The sequence below is a fragment of the Colobus angolensis genome, unplaced genomic scaffold (genome assembly GCF_000951035.1).
Source record: "Colobus angolensis palliatus isolate OR3802 unplaced genomic scaffold, Cang.pa_1.0 Scaffold34, whole genome shotgun sequence".
NCBI classification, from domain to species: domain Eukaryota; kingdom Metazoa; phylum Chordata; class Mammalia; order Primates; family Cercopithecidae; genus Colobus; species Colobus angolensis.
The window spans coordinates 1,515,064-1,533,413 of record NW_012116710.1 but is presented as its reverse complement, the minus strand read 5'-3'; the positions used below and the strand labels follow the sequence as shown (position 1 = coordinate 1,533,413).

Sequence of the window (18,350 nt, the reverse complement as noted above, 5' to 3'; positions counted from 1 at the left end):
CTCCAGAACCGGCCCTCTCTGTGTCCCTCCCTCCCTCGTCCTCCCGCCCCCATCCCCCAGCCTCCAGCAGCGGCAGGGGCGGCCTCTGCCTCCCCCGAGATTGCATTTTGCCGGCGAGATGCTCTCCTAGAACCGGCGCTGGCGCCTCCGCCCCCCGCCCCCCACCCGCTCGGGCAGGATGGTACAGTCTGCAGAGGGGCCCGGGCACGCTGGCTGGGCTCAGCCGCGGCACCAGCTGCCGCACCGCGATTACGGGGCTGCCCGCCGGGAAACCGTGCAGGATTGGTGGTGATTTTCATAGCCAAGTAAGTACCGGCATCCCCCAGCATGAGAAAATAAAAAATAAAAAGCGCCCCACTCCACTCTACCCTTCCTCCCTCACCCATTTTATTTTGTTTCATTTCTTTTGATTTTTCTCAGTGCTGATGGTGGTGGCGGTGGCAGCGTGAAGGGGGGGTGGGAGCAGGGCTTGTTTATCTGGCAGCAGCCGAGGCTGCACTGGGAGCCGCCGCTGAGGGAGACACTAGTGTGAGGGTCCGCGTGTTTCGGGGGACGGCTGGATGCTGGGGACTAGGACAGGGGGGCCTCGGACAAGCGGATGTCCGGGGTCTCAGGTAGATTCCGGCAGTCTCTGGACTGCAAATGCCCCCTAAGGATGTTATGCAAGGGCCAGCAAGCTGGTGCCGGGGGACAAGGTTCTCTTCTCTCTGAGCCAGTCCCAGGGAGACCAAGAGGACTTTGCCCACCCTGATCACAGTCCCAGGAAAGAGGCAGGGGGAGGCCCCTGTGAAGGGTCCCTTTGGTGGGGTGGGCAGCTGTGTGCCAGGACCCATTGGGTCAGGCCAGCCAGGTCATGTGGTGGCAGGGACGTGTCCCTGGGTCCCCTTCCTGGCCAGGAGGGTGGCAGAAACGGGTGGCCAGGCCATTTTGCAGCAGTCATGCTGGGTGGTGGAGTCGACACCCTCTGCCCAGAAACCCACTTCCTAGGCCAGCCTCAGTGGTCTCCAGCTGAGGGCTATGGCACCTGAGGCTCCTCCCTGCCCCCTGCAGGGTCAGGATGGGAAAATGCAGCAGGGGGCCTCAGGACTCCCTGAAAGTGGGTTGCTGCCGGCAGCCACCCCTTTCTAGCCGAGTAGCCATTCCACACCACAGCTGTCCTCTGCTCACCCAGGTTGGGGGTTGGGGGTTGGGGGTTGGGGGTACTCTGGACTGGCCTGCCCCAATCAGGCAAGGGCCCTGGGGGTCTTGGGTCCTCCACGCAGAGGCCCAACCTGGCTCGACCTTCAGAAGGGTAAGTGAGCAGGCAAGCCTGACCAGCCGGCAGAGGGTCTTAGTGCGGTGCTGCATGCCCTGAGCCTAGCGTGGAAGGGGCTCCCTCCTCTCCTGCATTGCTCTCTGAATCGCTGGGAGGAGGCAGAGCTGACGTTTGGGGTATTTCCAGGAGCAGCAGGCGCCATCCGGAGAAATTCTCCTTTGACGTGTGCAGTAGGAGGGGGCTTGGAGCGCAGGCCTCGGGGGCCTCCGCCTGTTAACTTCGTTGAAGGAGCAGTGGCAAAGAAGGGGCTGCAGCTCTGGGGAGTCCTATGGGGGATTGGGGGTCCAGGAAATACGCTGATGGCCACCATTATTTAGCCACCTTCACACCCTAGTCCCATTCACATCAGGGCATATTCATGCCCACAGATGCACACGTATGCACAGATACAAATATAGTAGCCATAAGTAGTGTATCATATATGTCCAAATCATATACACACATATGGAATGCCCGTGCCCACACCCCAGCACCTGTAAATACAACCTACGTTCCTGAACACCACATGCTGACATGCAAAACACAGCACACACACGAATGCAGTACACAGACACACACACACACCTGTGCATGCAGCGTGCCCACACATGCGTGTAGCACTAACACAGGAAAGCAGTAGGCTGCACACATTGCCCTGCAACAGCCACAAATGTGTGTACCCACGTGAGGGCTGGCTCAGGTGTGAAAACAACAGGCACACGCATGTGGGGCTCTGAATGCCGTCTGCGTGCCTGCCTGTGCACTGGCAGGCACATGGCATGCTGGAATGTGCCCACAGGTGAATGTCAGTTGCACACATAAGAAGACGGCCGCAGGCACACAGATGCAGCACCTCTGCGGACACTGCGTGCACACACCCGCCCCCTCAGCTTCCAGGAGGCAAGGTGGCTCTGTAGGTGCTAGGGAGAGCTTGCCCCTTAAGGAACTTCCGATGAGGACAGAGGGATACTGGATCCTAAGTGCCCGCCACAGCCTCACACAGGCATGGGGGGAGGGCCAGCCCATATTCCCAGGGAGCTGTGATTAGACTCAGCAAGGCCATCCTGGGTTATTGTTCTTCAGAGAAGGCTGCCCAAAGTTGGAAAGGAGACAGAGGCAGCCAGGAGTACAGTTGCTGCCCGTGGCCCAGACAGCCAGGAGCCCAGACTGGCCCCACCAGCCCTCTCCCTGGCACCAGGAAACCAGCCCACTGCTGTGGGGTCTCCCAGAGCTGGGGCCTGGAACATCTTCAGCGGACTCCAAAGTCCCCTCCAGACTGAAGGTCAGAGAAGCTGCTGTGGCTCGCATTGTATGCAGAGCCTGAAATGCTGGTACCCTCCTATGCTGTCCTGCTGCCCTCCTCTGCCTTCCCCCAGCTCAGCCGCAGGTATGCGTCAGGGGACCCAAGTAAATAATAGTAATCCAGCTAGCATTCACCCAGCTAACTGCTTTGTACGTATCATCTCAGTGAGGACGCCCACAGCCCTGTTATCCCCATGTCCCAGATGAGGACACTGTATCTAGAGAGGTAAAGCCACTCACCCAAGGTCACACAGCTGGAATGTGGCAGAGGGGAGGTAGAAGCCAGGCCACCAGGCGTCTGCCTACCCTTTTTGACCCTTTGACATGAGGCCAGTTTAAATTGGGGCACCAAAATTTTGGGAACCTATAGCTCAAGAATTTAGAATTTTTTGGCAAGATTCCAAGAAAGAGTGAAGAGGATCTCCTATGGATGAAGGTGGAGGAGCATTCCCCAGGTAGGCGTGGCCCTGACCTACACAGCTGGACCACTCTGCCATCCTTTTACCCTATGGAGTTGCTGATGCCTAGAAAGCCAAAGCAGACAGATGCCTTCTTAGGCCACCTAGCTGGGACCGTTTATAAAAAGGAAACTGAGTCCCAGCCAGGCACAGGGACTTGTCCAAGGCCACACAGTGTTCTGTAGAGAGCTGGACTTCCTGCAAGTGCTCTCGTGCCCCACATAAGAAGCAGCAGGGGTGTGTGTGGGTCCCTGGTTTTCCCCAGGTATTTGACTCTAGGTCAAAAGTATGAGAACCCTGGACCCAGCCCCGCTTCTGACCAGCTGTGTGATCTTGGCCAAGTCACTTCATCTCTCTGCCCTCAATCTCCTCATCTGTGGCCAGGCAGGCCTATCTCTGCCCAGCGTTATCTCATAGCTGCCTGAGAGCCCTGGACACTGTAGAGGGCTGTGCACAAAAGTGTGATTGGCATCAGGACCAGGAGCCAGAGTAGGTGAGCACCTTGCTGCTGCAATTGGCTAACTCCGAGATCAGAAAGGAAAAAGGGGAAAGAAATATCTAGTTTGCAGACTGGAGGTCAGAAGAGCTGCCTGTGGCTTATGCTATGTGCAGAGCCTGAAACACCGGCCTCTCCTCCTGCTGTCCCATTGCCCTCCTCTGCGTTCCCCCTGCCCAGTCACAGGTTTGGGTCAGGAAACCCATTAATGCATTAATTAACCTAAAGATCACCTGATGGGGGCAGATTTCTGGGCCCCACCTTGATAAATTGGGAGGTCCCAGGGGCTACATTTCCACAGGTATCCCTGGATTTTCACCCATTTCACTCTGCACCCCAGAGAGCTGAGGTGCTTAAGAGTGGGCTTGGTGGAGCACATAGGCTCTCAGAGCTGGGGTTGGCCTAGACACCATGCTGTTCCCCCTGTGCCTGTCACATCTGGGGAAACAGAGGTCTTCAGACTAGTGGGTGATTGAATGAGACTGAAACTCATGTCCTCTCCCCACCAGTCCCCTACTAACCCCTGGCCCCTGGCTTCATCCTGCACAGCTAAATCAGGCCCTCCTGAGGACCGATCAATGCTCAAATCCAAAGCAATGCCATCTTCTCAGCAGGCAGCTGGGAGCCATGCTACAAGGGCACTCACCAGGCCTTGGGTTCGAGTCCTGGTGATGCCTCTCCCAGTCATATGGCCTTGGAGCAAATGGCTTCTCCTCTCTAGACTTTAGTCTTGCAGACTTAAAGCAGGGCTGTTGGGAAGATCTCAAATCACGTGTGTGAGGGAAGTGATTCACACACAGTAGGTGCAAGGTCAGGGCTGGGGGCCTGGGAGCCCCTAAGGTGCAGGGCGTGACTCTTCTCAGCCCCCGCCAGCTCCCAAGGTGCTGCCACTGAGCTGTCTGGTGCCTCCTGCACACATTGCTGCTCCTTCCTGGAATCTGGGCACCCAAGCCTCCCCGCTGCTTTCCAAGGCTAGAAGCTTGAACCTGCAGAAATTCATTTCTCTCTCCCAGGGGGAGCCTCAGACAGGTACATGTTTAGGGAGAAAGTACCTTGGACACAGACAAATGGTATCTGGCTTTACCCCTCATTAAGAATTGGTAATATACTGAAAAGATATACCAAGGTGAGGCCCTGGGGTTCAAAAAAATGGGGTGAAGCCACAGTTCCCCCATCTGTAAAATGGGATAATGGTAGTATCCACTTTGCAGGCTAATGTGAGGGGCACATGGAGAAACTGTGGACATGAAGTGTTGAGTTTAGGGTGTGAACCCTATTTGAGGCACAGTGAATGGAAGCTGTTGAGACTGAGAATCCATCTGGATTGAGAATCAGAGGGTGTGAGTTCGAGACCTACCTCTGCCTCTTAGGAGCTGAGTGCCCTTGAGTTAGTCTCTTTGCCACTTCAAGCTTTGATTTTTTGATCTGTAAAATGGGAGTATGTTACCCAGGCTGTCCGTTTCAGAGGCCTGCTGTATAACTACAATAAAGAATGGGTGAGGCTGGGTTATGCCTGTAACCCCAGCACTTTAGAAGGCGGAGGTGGGAGGATATCTTGAGCCCAGGAGTTTAATATCAGCCTGGGCAACATAGCAAGACCTCATCTCTACAAAAAATTTTAAAATTAGCAGGGCATACACCTGTTGTCCCAGCTATGCAGGAGGCTGAGGTGGGAGGATAGCTTGAGTCCAAGAGGTCGAGGCTGCCGTGAGCCGTGATTGTGCCACTGCACTCCAGCCTGGGTGACAGAGCAAGACCTAGTCTCAAAAAAAAAACTTTTAAAAAATGGGTTATGCTATGGACAACTCCTGGGACCTCCTGCTGGGCAGTGTGGCTTGGGCTTCACCCTGATCTTCACTTGACAGCCTGGATGGAGGCAGCGGGAGGCAGGGGGAGGGGGGAGTGATGGTAAGGCCTTAGAAGCATCATTCACAGTCCAGGACATCTCTGCAGGGTCAGAGAGTTCCAGATATGTGGCCAGGGACCATGGCTGGCAAGGCCAGGAGGGCAAGGTGACCAGGCCCGAGCAGGCTCAGGTTCCTAAAGCAAGAGAGGTCCCTGAGTATGGAGGAGAATGCACTGGTCTGAGGGTCGGGAGAGCTGGGTCCCAGGCCGACTCACCACTGGCAAGCGACCTAGGAAAAGCTGTGTCAGCCCTCTGGTCCCAAGCTCTCCCCTTGTGAGAGGGGTCAGTGATCCTGCCCTCCAGTGTCTTTGGTGAGGGCAGCTTCTCCTGCCCACTGCCCCTTAGAGTGAAGGGTCAGAAACACTGCGAGTCTAGGAATTAGTAAGGAGAGCAACTGCAGGGGCAGCCCGTTGTGTTTGTTTCCTGTGGCTGCCGTAACAAATGACCACAGACTAGGTGGCTTCAAACAACAGACGTGTATTGTCTCCCACTTCTGGAGGCCAGAAGTCTAGAGTCAGGAGCCAGCAGGACTGCCTTTTCCTGGAGAGGTTGAGGACGAGCCTGTCCCTTGTCTCCCTAGCTGCGGGCGGTGGCCGGCAACCCTTGCTCTTCCTCAGCTTGTGGCTGTGTGACGCCCATCTTTGCTTTCATCACCTCACCTCCTTCCTGTGCGTCTTTCGGTGTTCTCTCTTCTGCTTCTAAAGACATTGGTCATTGGATTTAGGGCCCAACCTAAACCCAAGATGATTTCATCTTAAAATCCTTAGCTAATTCCATCTGCAAAGATCCTATTTCCAAACAAGGTCACATTCTGAGCTTCCAGGTGGGCATGAACTTTGGATGGTACACCCTTCACCCCACTGCAGTCACTAAGATTTATGAGGTGTTTATTGTTCATAAGACCTGCACACAGTCTTACCTCTTCCTCATCATCACCCATTTTACAGATTACAGAAGCCAAGGCCCGGAGACGTTAAAAATGTGCCCGGCCGGGTGTGGTGGCTCACGTCTGTAATCCCAGCGCTTTGGGAGGCCAAGGCGGGCAGATCACGAAGTCAGGAGATCGAGACCATCCTGACTAACACGGTGAAACCCCGACTCTACTAAAAATACAAAAAATTAGTCGGGCGTGGTGGTGGGCGCCTGTAGTCCCAGCTACTCAGGAGACTGAGGCAGGAGAATGGTGTGAACCCGGGAGACGGAGCTTGCAGTGAGCCGAGATTGCACCACTGCACTCCAGCCTGGGCGACAGAGCGAGACTCCATCTCAAAAAAAAGAATATGCCCAAGTCGGGCCGGGCACAGTGGCTCATGCCTGTAGTCCAAGCACTTTGGGAGGCCAAGACAGGTGGATCACCTGAGGTCAGGAGTTCGAGATCAGCCTGGCCAACATGGCGAAACCCCGTTTCTACTAAAAATACAAAAAAACAATTAGCCGGGCCTGGTGGTGCATGCCTGTAATCCCAGCTACTCAGGAGGCTGAGGCAGGAAACTCGCTTGAACCCGGGAGGTGGAGGTTGCAGTGAGCCAAGATCGAACCATTGCACTCTAGCCTGGCCGACAGAGCGAGACTCTATCTCAAAAAAAAAAAAAAAAAAGAATGGGGCCAAGTCACACAGCAAGTGAGGGGCAGAGCTGAGATTTGAACCCACATCCCTGGTGCTCCTTCACGTTTCCACCTTTTTGTAGCTGGCTGGGGGATACCCAGAGACCCCTTAGGGCCCACAGCTGGGAACCCATGGGGCAGGAATTCCAGCCAGCCCTATGAAGACCCCAGGTCTGCAGGGGCTCCTGGGCCCCAGAGAGAGGCTGGAGACAGGCAGGGGAGCTTCAGGGTATGAAGGGGTCCAGTCATGGCCCTAGGAGACCAACATGTGGCAGAGGATTGAGAGCCACAGTTCCTTATCTCTGTCACTGACTCTGTGAACATCATTGTGCTCTCCTGGAGAATAGGGGCAGCAGCACTGACTTTATGGGGTAATTGCCAAGTACCGAAATGTTCATCATAATAGTACTAATCGCTAAAATGTGTCCGCAAGCACTTTACGAACGCTTTTTTTCCCATGTAATGTGTGGGAGGGGAATTGCTTATTCAGTCGTGTGCATTCAGTTGTGTGTGGTTGAGCCAGTGACTTCGCCTCAGTTTGCTCCTCGGTAAACCAGGGTTACATGAGCACCTATCTTGCTGGTTGTCATGTGAGGCAAATGGGATCCAAGTACAGTGCTTGGCCTGGGTGTGGTCCAGGTCGAGGCTCAGAGAATGCTTTCTTTCCTGTAAGATGGGATAGTGTAGTATTATGACAATGCTATTATTTGTTGTGTGAGGATTTGGTGAAATAATGCGAAGGAAGCACTTGGCTCAGGGCCTGGCCAGAAATTGATGGAAAGTGGCCTCCTTTGTGGCATCAGAAGACTTGAGTATAAATCCTAATGCCAGTGTTTACTACTGTGTGACCTTGGGCCGGTAGCTTTGCTTCTCTGAGCTTGGTATCCTGATAAGCAAAGCAGAGTGGGAAAAACCTGTCTCACAAGATTGTACCACGAGATGATGGGTAGGTAATGTCTCAAATGGAACCCTCATCATGCCAGGCATTCGAAATATGTTGAGTTTCCGCCCTGCTTCTGGGCATCTTAAAGATGTGCCCAGAAGGGGCACATCCTAGTCCAAGGAGGGTGGATTTGATTTCTGGGAAAATTGGGAACAATCGTGCCATAGTGGAGCGTATGAGGTTGGTGGAGCCTACAAGAGAAGCAGTGAATGGATGACACTGTTTGGGGTCCAAGCACCATATAGCTTTGAAGGAAGGAAGCAGGTCTCTGCAAGCTTCTGCACCACCTCTGAAGACAGTTTTCTATAAAGCAGTGCCTTTTCCGTGCTGGCTGGGCTACTCTACCAGGCCGTGTCTGGCTGCCCCTGGGACCATTTTGTGGGAGCCATGGGGAGCATTATCTGGATGAACTCATTCTAGCCCAGCTCCATCAAACACCTGCCTTGCAGGCCCAAGGGAGCTGTGGAGGCAGCGGAGGGTAGGGGATGCTCTGGCAGCCATTTGGGGTGCCTCCCGCATGCCTGAGGCATCCACGCTGAGTGAGGCCCACAGGCTCATCCGGAGCAGAGGGTGCTGGGCTCCAGCTCAGTGATCCTTCCGAAGTTTTTAAATCTGTGCCCATGGGCAGGGCACACCATCCTACGTGGGCCTGACTTAGCGGTGATGTAGCACAGTAGTCGAGGACAATGTCTGGGCCCAGACTGCTTAGGGTCAAATCCGATGCCTGGCTGCTGACCAGCTGCATGTCCTTAATCCCCAGCCTCCATTCCCTCCACCGTCAAACGGAGATGACAACACTGCCTGCCTCATCAGGTTGTTATGTCGGAGACTGAACTGTGTGGATTCCAAGATATACATTTTGACATCTCTGAAACCAGGTTGTGCCTGACAACTGGTGGTACACCACAGTGGAACCAGCCATGCCTTTTATTTCTTAAATATACATAAAGTAGTGATTCAGGTTAGAGTCAACAAAATATGATAAATAAGATCAGTTTTATAAGGGGCTCAGAACAGGGCCACTACGCTGTTGGGAAGAAGGCAGGATTGCCACCTGCCTCCCCAGCTCAGTTGCAGTGGGTCCCTCACCGGGGCCTTTGTGTCCACTCTAAAACAATCAGCAAAAGAACACCTGCCTGCCGGAGCAGTTGTGAGAAGTCGGCAAACTTATGTGTGTATCACATGACCAGCAGAGTGCCCATATGCAGTAGGTGCTTAATAAATGGCCATGCAAAACAAGCAACAAAGACCATAGTACAAGGAAGAATTTAAAGCACAGACTCTGGGATTCTAATTCTTCACTTCTCTGTGCCTTAGTCCCACCATCTGTAAAATGGGGATAACAAAAGTATCTAACTCATAGGATTGTTGTGAGGATTAAGTAAAATTAAAGTCCTTAGGACAGCACTTGGCAGAAGTATAAGCAATTATTATTTGATGAACTTCTAATGAGCCTCTTCTAGTTCGATAAATGATAGCTAAAATAAACACTAGGCTCAATAAAATAATAGCAATTGAGGCTGCACTTGCTTTATAGCTGAGAAAACCAAGGCCCAAGATGCATGCTGGTTTGCCCAGAGTCACACAGCTGGCTCCCAGCAGACTGAAACCACAGCCCAGTGTCCAGGCACCAGCCCAATGCTGCCTCTTTGCCTATGTTGGTTCGGGACTCTTTCTCTTATGGAGAAAGGAGTTTTTGCCATAGGAGGCAGGGTTTCTAGAAGAAGCCACCAGCAGATGCATCACCAGTGCTTCAGAGATCCAGAGGGTAATTAGGGCCCTCATTAGAAGTGGTTTCCATCTTCCCTCAATTTTCTGCCTGTCCACCACAAACAGTGGAAGGGGCCGAACTGGGATGCCCACCCCGCCCACAGCTGCCCAAGGTCAGCAGAGCCTGCCAACCATCCTGCCAGCCTACCAGCCAGCACTCTCCTGGCCTCCAAGTGGCTTCTGCAGAGTTGACACAGCAAAATTCCCTCCTGGAGATAGCAAAAGCCATGGCTGGCCAGCTGGTCCAGCCACCAGACAGGCCAGGGCCACAAAGTGGATTGGAGTTGGGGGGAGGACAAAGACCTGGGTGCAGCCAGCCATGACAGACACTTCAAGTGACCTTGGACAAGTCACAGTCTGTTTCTGAGCATCAGTTTCCCATCTTTGAAACAAGCCTTTTGGAGCCAGATGGGCCCCCTGAGCCTTAAAATGTCTAAAATTCGAAGTTGCCTGGACATTGCTGATGTCCAGGTCATGGGGGAAGAGGCAGGGCTGGAGGGATGGAGCTAGTGTCTGCGTGTGGAGTGCAATGTGTATGGATCTTGGGTTGGACTCCCTAGGAGCAAGCATGAGACCGCACTCAGGAGAAGGGGGCTGAAAGGAAGCAAGGTAGGGAGAGAAGGAGATAAACAAGCATGTGGCCTCAGCTGATCCCATGGGGGATGTGAGGCACGAACTGCACCCCAGGGTTGGCTCTGCCTTGAGGCAAAAGAGCTGGCCTTTCATACCCCATGTCAGATAGTTATTGGCCATGGCTGCCCTCTGAGCAGGATGCTGTGTGCAATTGCCAGGACAGGAGCTCCTGTTCTTACCAGGACAAGCCTGTAGAGAAGGGGCAGCCGGGAGCTCTAGCTCCCAGGAGCTGGGATGTGGGATCTGCAGACTGGTAAGGAGGACTAGGGTGGGCACCAACAGTGTCCACTCTATTATGTGGATTTGGGATGCAAAGGTTGCTGGGTACCAGTCTCTTCCTAGCAACTATCTGAAGGCAGCAGATTAAGAGCTCTTTAGGCCACTTCTAAATTTATCAACTTATATGACTCACTTCAGATTAAAATGAAGCCCTTCTCCCCATCCCACCCCCAGCCAATTTCAGATTTCTGAGCTCAGAGCATCCTGAAGAGGGTATAGAATGTAAATCAATAAAACCAATATTAGCTAAGTACTTGGTGTGGACCAGGCTGTTTGTCAGGCTCCTTGCTGAGCTCAGAGATGAATCAGCTCCAGAAACAACTCCCGCTGGGAGGCCAAGGCAGCCCCAGGTAGAAGGTGGTAGCCGACTGCTGGTGCCCAGCTTGGGAGCTAGGCCATGAATAACTTCCAGGACTGAGACTCAGTCTCACCACCACAGTCTTTAGAGCTTCCAGAGCCTCAGTTTCCTTATCCTCAAAATGGGGCCAGTGTGGTGAAGAGTATGTGGCCTGGGCCACTGCTGCACTCAGGGAGTGGCAATAAAGTAAAGCGAGACCGGGCACTGGGACCCAGGGCTGTTTCTAGACACTTCTCTGCCCTCTCAGAGGCCTGAGTCTGCCCCATGACCTCAGGGGAAGGAAACTCTGAGCTGAATGGAGACATCAGCTTCCCTAGCTCTGGGCATGTCTACAGTGGGCTTCACTACAGCCTCCCACGTAACCTGTCATAACCAAGACAGCTCTCATTTAGCAAGCAATTTCCCTGCTAGGGGCTCCGCGTGCATAAGTTTCCTTTACCCTCACCACTGCGACTGGATCCATTTACAGACGAGCAGACGTGGTCTCAGAGATGTGGGATGGCTTGTCCAAGGCCTCTCAGCTAGCCCCTCTGCTCCTGCCCCTTTGCATTGGACCCAAAGGGAGACTGAGGCCGGAGTGGAGTTGACAAAGGCTGCAGAGTAGAGTCCAAAGCCCGGCACTCTGTCCATGGTATTAGCCCCTCCCCCAACCCTCCAGGAAAGCAGTATGGCTCGGGACCTCAAACTGGGAATAGGGTGATTCATACCTGGCCCATGTCCCAACACAGCTGCCCACGGGGACAAGTTCAGGGTATCCTTGAGACTGACTCTTCAGCAGCAACAGGCCTGGCCCTCAGGAATTGACCGTGTCCTTGGTCTTTATCCTGCCTCCCTAAAAGACAGCAGGTGACTCTTGAAGGTTTGGAGCCACACTGGCTCCACATTTGGGGAAGAGGTGGTTTACATGTCTTAAGCACCTGCCAGCTACTATTGAGGAAACTGTGATTCAAATTCCAACTTTGCCACCGACAAGCTCTATCCCCCTTGGTGAGTTACTGTTCCTTTCTGAGCCTCAGGGTTTTGACATCTGTCTTGGGGGAAAATGACCATAGCCATTGTGGAGATGATTTGAGGTGTGTGCATAGCCCCCACCCAATGCCAAGGCTGATGATTATCACCCTGGGTAGCAACATGTGGGGCTGAAGTCCACTCTGTAAAGGAGGAATTCTTATTACACTGCACAGATCCTCAGAGAGGTCCAGGGACTTGTCCCCAGTCACACGGCAAGTTAGCAATAGAACATGCTGGTCAGTTAATGTCCATTGAGGAGTGTGTTGTGGTGTTCTTGAGGCCTCAGAGGGCAGCCAAGGGCACTTCCCAAAGATTAAATCCCAGGATGCAGAATTATGGCATCTTAACTGGAGGAGAAGGCACAGGGCATTGGTTAAGAGCAGACCCTGGAGCTTGCGGGCCTGGGCTTGATTCCCCAACACTTCTAGCTATGTGACCTTGAGCAAATGACTTAACTTCCCCATCTATAAAATAGGCAAAAATACTAATACCAACCTCATGGGATTCTAGTGCAGATTAAGTGAGTTACGTGTAAGGAGCCTAGAACCATGCCTGATGCAAGGGAATCTCTACGAAAAATCAGCTATCAGTGATAGCAGCAGTTGTGGGATCAGAGTTGGCGGGGCAGGGTCCCACCTTTCACCATCTCTCCCTTAATCTCACCCTAGCCTTCCCCATAGCCCCCATGGCCAGCAGGGGAAACTTCTCAGAATGTCCACTAGGCCTGTCACTCTGGTCAAAGTCTTCAGTGCTCCTCATTGCCGAGTTGATAAAGCCTAGACTCCGGTCTGTGTCCAGTGCATTTGTGATGGAGTGCCTGTCCCTGCCCTACCTTCCCAGCCCCACGCTTCACCTTCATGCCACTTTTCCTTTGTCAGGTCGGTTAGAAATGTGGCCATGTAATATGAACTGGAGCACAGGCTCCATTCACAATGACTCTTTTCCCTGCCTCCGAGCTTTTGCCTGACTTTCAACCCCTACCTAAGTGCCTCGCCGTTCTGAGGGCCTTTCTGCCCCTCCCTTTGTTGTAAGTTCCCGGGCAGCAGACCCTGGGCCTCTGGAGTCATGATCTCCAGTCAGTGTGTTTTGTTGGTTTTGTGTTTGTGTTTGTTTTCAGTGATTTCATTAGAACACTGTTGAGTGCATGCTTGTAGAATAGATGAAGGGAGGGACCTTCTCTAATGGTCCCCCAGATCCTTTCTTGCCCTTTTGATTGTCTGTTTTTCCTGTGTGGCCAGAGAAATCTTTTTTAAGAATATAAATCAGATTGTAGTGTCCCTACTTGAAACTCCACAGTCCTCTCCTTGATGTACAGGAACAAGTCCAGACTCCTTTCTGCAGCCTGTAAGCCCTTCTGGGTCTGACCCCTCAACCCTCACCCCTCTCCTGGCTTTTTTTCTCATTTACTGCCCTTCTTTCTGTGCCTTAAACTCATCAGCCTCTTTCCTGTCTCAGGGCCTTTGCACATACTATTTCCCCATCTAGACTACACTTTCTCCTTCTGTTTATTTCATAGATTCCTTCTCATCAAGCTGAATGGTAATCCTCATTGAGGTCATCCCTGATCTATTTGAAAGAGCTCCCCCCACCCCCTCACCAATATTCTCTGTCACAGCACTTGTTTTTAAATAGCATATACCACAGTTGGCATTATTTTCTGTATTTATTCTCTTGTTTGTTGTCTGTCTGTCTTCCCTAGACAATCAGTAGCTTGAGGGCAGGAAGTATATCTGTCTCATTTACTTTTGTATTCAGGGGCCTAGGACAGGGGAGGTGCTCAGCAGATTTTTGTGGAATGAATGAATGAACAAATGAATTGGCCAGATATGGAGAGGTGGTACTGGGGAGGGAAGAACAAACCCAGAACAGCCCTTCTCTCGAGGGGGGTAGTGGGAGCAGAGGAGGAGATGCCATTCTAGAAAATGTCCTTTGAAAGCCATCCTGGGTGGCAGCCCCGGTCAAGTTCAAGTTCCATCTGCTCTCTTTTGCGCAGCTGTGAAAGGGACACCTTTCACACCATCACACTTGACCTGGTATCTGCAAGACAGGAAAGAAATGATGGTGAAGAGGTTGCCCAGAAATCCCCACCTTGATTCACCTGCCTTTCCTGAGTCTCTCTGGACCCCCTAGAGAGAGAAGGAAGAGGGGTGAGAGGGAGAGCATGGGCAAAGGGGTTGCAGGCGCAAATGAGACAGCTGCAATTCACAGTCTCCCATGGCGTGCATTCTAGCTGGGGAGAGGGCCAGTGCAGACAGAAGCTCATCTGGAACGAGTCTGACATCAGGTAGCAGCCATGAAGGGAGGCCAGAGAAAGAGGGCAAGGCTCTAGATTGGAGGTGGGGCTCAGTGAAAGGGTCTCCAGGGAGGAAGAGCACTCAGCTATCCCATTCTTTGGAAATTTGGGCCTTGTCGCATTGTTTGTGGCTCCACTGTGTACTTTCCAGCATAAAGAGCCCTTAATGAGGGATTGGGGGACCGGGCCTTAATAAAGGGAAATTTCTGCTGATTAGACCCATGCAGGCCAAGCTCTGGAAAGAGGCTGGTGCTTCTTGCCTGGTGCTTACCTGCCCCACCCGCAGACAAGCCCCCAACTTCTCCCTGAGCAGAGCACCCCGCAGAAGCCAGCAATTACTGTGTCCCCAACCCACGAGGTGGCCAGAAAAGAAACCAGGCAGCAACAGCTTGGAAAACCCTATTTTCCTTTTTTAAACTACAGTCATTTGAATTACAAAAATAATGCATGCTTGTCGCAACAAATGGAATGATACAGAAGGATCTATGGCAAAATGAATAATTTTCCTCTCCTCACATCCCACATTTACCTGATGTAACCACTGTCGATACCCTATTTTGTCAATTCTGGGATGCACTTTTTTCCCCGCATTTTAACATCTCTGAAGTCAGGATATGTGTTGCAGTTGACAGCACGTCATAGTTTTATTGGAAGTCCTTTTTACTTTCTTCATGGTACATAAAATCATGGCTTGACTTACAATTGGACTTAAATCTGAGGAAATCTGATAACTTGTTTCTTTCTCTTGTTTGTTCTTTCATATACTGGCAGATAGAAGTTTGGAGGGGGTTCATTTCTTTTTTAATGGTATCATTTTATGTGTAGCACATGGCTTTATTTTGTCACTTAGCAATGTACCATGGTCATCCCGGTGGCTCAACAGGGCTCATTCATGGAATGAGAAGTGGCAGAAGCTAGTGTAGATGACAAGGACCTTGTTGCTGCCAGCCCTACTGTTTGCCAGCTATGGGATACCCACTATGGGCCCCATTAAGGAATGAAAGAGCCAGGCCGGGAGTGTTGTCTCACACCTGTAATCCCAGCACTTTGGGAGGCCGAAGTGGGCAGATCACATGAGGTCAGGAATTCCATACCAGCCTGGCCAATATGGTGAAACCCCATCTCTACTGAAAATGCAAAAATTAGCCAAGCATGGTGGTGTGCACCTGTAATCCAAGCTACTCAGGAAGCTGAGGCAGGAGAACTGCTTGAACCTGGGAGGCAGAGGTTGCAGTGGGCCGAGATGGTGCCACTACACTCCAGCCTGGGTGACAAGAGTGAAACACTGTCTCAAAAAGAAACAAAGAAATGAAGGAGCCAGCACATGTGCAGTACCCGGCACAGGTGGGCTCCTAGTGGATGCCCGGAGTCAGAGCTTCCCTGTGGAAGGTGTGCCACAGTAGGATGCATTTTTGCCCCCTCCCCAACCAAGCACCCCTGATGCCCAGAGCAAGGGCACGGAGTCTGAGCTCAGATTAAAAGGTCAGATGCAAAAGGTCAGTTTTAAAAAGCTACACACAAACAAGGGCAGGAGGCAAAGTCAGAAAACAGGCTCAAAGGTTAGAAGAGAAAACAGCATAGCAAACAACACAAAGCTGAAAAGGTGCTTCCTTCATCCCCAAATCAAATAACAGATATTTTAAAATATCAACAGAGCAGATAGAGGCTTCTTACTAAGGAGAAAGTCACAAGAGGCCAAAGTGATCTGCCAGTCCCCCTGGCTCCACCTCTGCCAGGTGCAGGAGGCCCAGGGCAGCTACATGCATCTACTGGATGCAGCTCCTGAGCTCCCAGTCTATAGGATTTTCTGAATAAGAATGATGTGGATTGCTGGGTGCAGTGGCTCACACCTGTAATCCCAGCACTTTGGGAGGCTGAAGTGGGTGGATCACTTGAGGCCAGGAGTTCAAGACCAGCCAGACCTGACCAACCTGGCCAACTCTACTAAAAATACAAAAATTACCTAGGCATGGTGGCATGCAGCTGTAGTCCCAGCTACTCGGGAGGCTGAGGTATGAGAATTGCTTAAACACAGGAGGAGGAGGTTGCAGTGAGCCGAGATTTCACCACTGCACTCCAGCCTGGGCAACAGAGCGAGACTCCATCTCAGAAAAAAAAAAAAAAAAAAAAAAAGAATGCCATGGACTGACATGTACTGTTCCAAGGGTTTTACTGGACTTATTTGATTATGATATCCGTCTAGCAGGTATTATTCCCATTTTACAGATAAGGAAATTGAGGGTCATTGATACACAGTGACCTATCCATGGGCACTGAGCCAGTCGGCTTGACTTTGAGGACAAGGGCACTATGACTCAGGGCATGGGGTCTAGCAGAGAAACCAGTAATTGTAAGTCAGTGTAATAACAGCCAGGCTGGAGGAAGCCAGGGGGATGCAGGAGCCAAGGGGAAGCCCTGGCCTGTTGTTGGGGTTTCCAGGGGACAACCCCAAGAGGGTCCCACGAGGGTAAGAGGAAGGTTAGCTAAGAGCCAGCCAGCTGGAAAAACAGGGAGCCAGGGAAGGGTGCTCTAGGCAAAGGCACCGCTTGAGCAGTGAGGCCACTGAGGCCGCCACCAGCAGTGCAGAGCAGAAGGCACCAGGCCGGGGTGGCCAGCACATGGCAGGAGAGGTGGCCTGGCTAAGCCCAGGGCTACAGGCTAAATGGTTGTAAACTGAGGAGTGATGTGGCCAGCTTGGCCCTTTATGAGCATCCTGTGAAGACAATGATCCTAGTGAGGATAATGGGTTGGAGGGATGAGGCTGGAGGCTCACAGTGCAGCTAGGGCAGGGCAGAGGCTGAGTTGAAGGCAGGTTCCCAGGAGAGCAGGGCATGGGATGGGCTGACAGGGCTTTGGGACTGATAAGGAGGCAGGGAGAGGGGAGGCACAGTGAGTCACAGCAGGCAGTGAGTCCCATCTGGTGGCATTCAGAAAGGGACAGAGATGGTGAGAAGGGAAGGAGTCAGGGAAAACCATGAATCCCATCCTGGGAAAGGGCCTGCAAATCCATTTAATGAGAGGCCAGGAGGGTTATGAATAGACACATTTGGGAACCACTGGCAAAAGGCATATGCAAGTCCTCTGTAGAATGAAAGCAACCAGCCTTACCTAAAGGGGCAGGGAGCATTCATTCATTTGGCAAATGCTAGCTGGGGGCCTACTGTGTACCAGGCAGTGGGGATACCACACTGAACCCAACAGATCTGTTCACTGCCCTGTGGAGCTTGCATTCAAGCAGGTGGAGACAGACAATAAGTAAAGACATAAGTGAGTGCATCATCAAGGAGAAAAATAAGGGAGATGTAGGGAGATGAAGAGGGTTGTTTTGAATCAGGAGATCAGGGAAGACTTTCCTAAGAAGGTGGCCTTTCAGCAGAGACCTGAGGGAGCCTCATGGCTGTTTGGGGAGAGGATTCCGGACTAAGGAATGGCCAATGCAAAGGCACTGACATGGGAACATGCTCAGTGGGTTGGAGAAACAGCAAGGGAGAAGTGAGGTAGAGGAAAGTGAGGAGGCAGGGGTAGGAGATGAATTCAGAAAGCTGACAAATTGGGGGCTAGGATCACACTGGGTCTCGTAGGCCATCGTAAGGACCCTGGCTTTTCCTTGAAGAACAACAGGAGCCATGGGAGCATTGTGAGCAGAAGAGGGACTTGATTTGTGTCTGACTGTGTGTGGAAAACAGACTGTGGGGGATGAGATGATAGGCAGGAGAGCAGGAAGGAGGCTACTGCAATGAGTGTGGTGAGAGAGGATGGTGGCTGGGACCAGGGTGGAGACTGGAGGTGGAGAAAGGGGTCACATTCAGGATAACTTCAGAGGTAGAGCAGACAGGATTTGCAAGTAAGTATTTAATTAGATAATTTTTATTTTAGAATTGAAGAGTTGGGTTGACCCCAGAACCTAAACATTGTCTAGAACCTGGTAGAACCTGGTAAGCACTCAGTAAATATGGAAGGAAGGAAGGAAGGAAGGAAGGAAGGAAGGAAGGAAGGAAGGAA

At 52.1% G+C, this 18,350-nt stretch overlaps 1 protein-coding gene across 4 annotated transcripts in view; it reads left to right on the top strand.

The window, feature by feature from the left end:
- ATP2B2 (ATPase, Ca++ transporting, plasma membrane 2) overlaps positions 1–18,350 on the top strand; it is a 216,620-nt gene that overhangs the window by 27,952 nt on the left and 170,318 nt on the right. For 3 of the 4 annotated variants that reach the window (XM_011952295.1, XM_011952294.1, XM_011952293.1), the window contains exon 1: positions 186–305. The exons of the other annotated variant lie outside the window; for it this stretch is intronic. The gene's annotated coding sequence lies outside the window, so the exon portion shown is untranslated. Of the gene's footprint in view, positions 1–185; positions 306–18,350 lie in introns of those variants that run through there. 4 annotated transcript variants of the gene reach the window in all.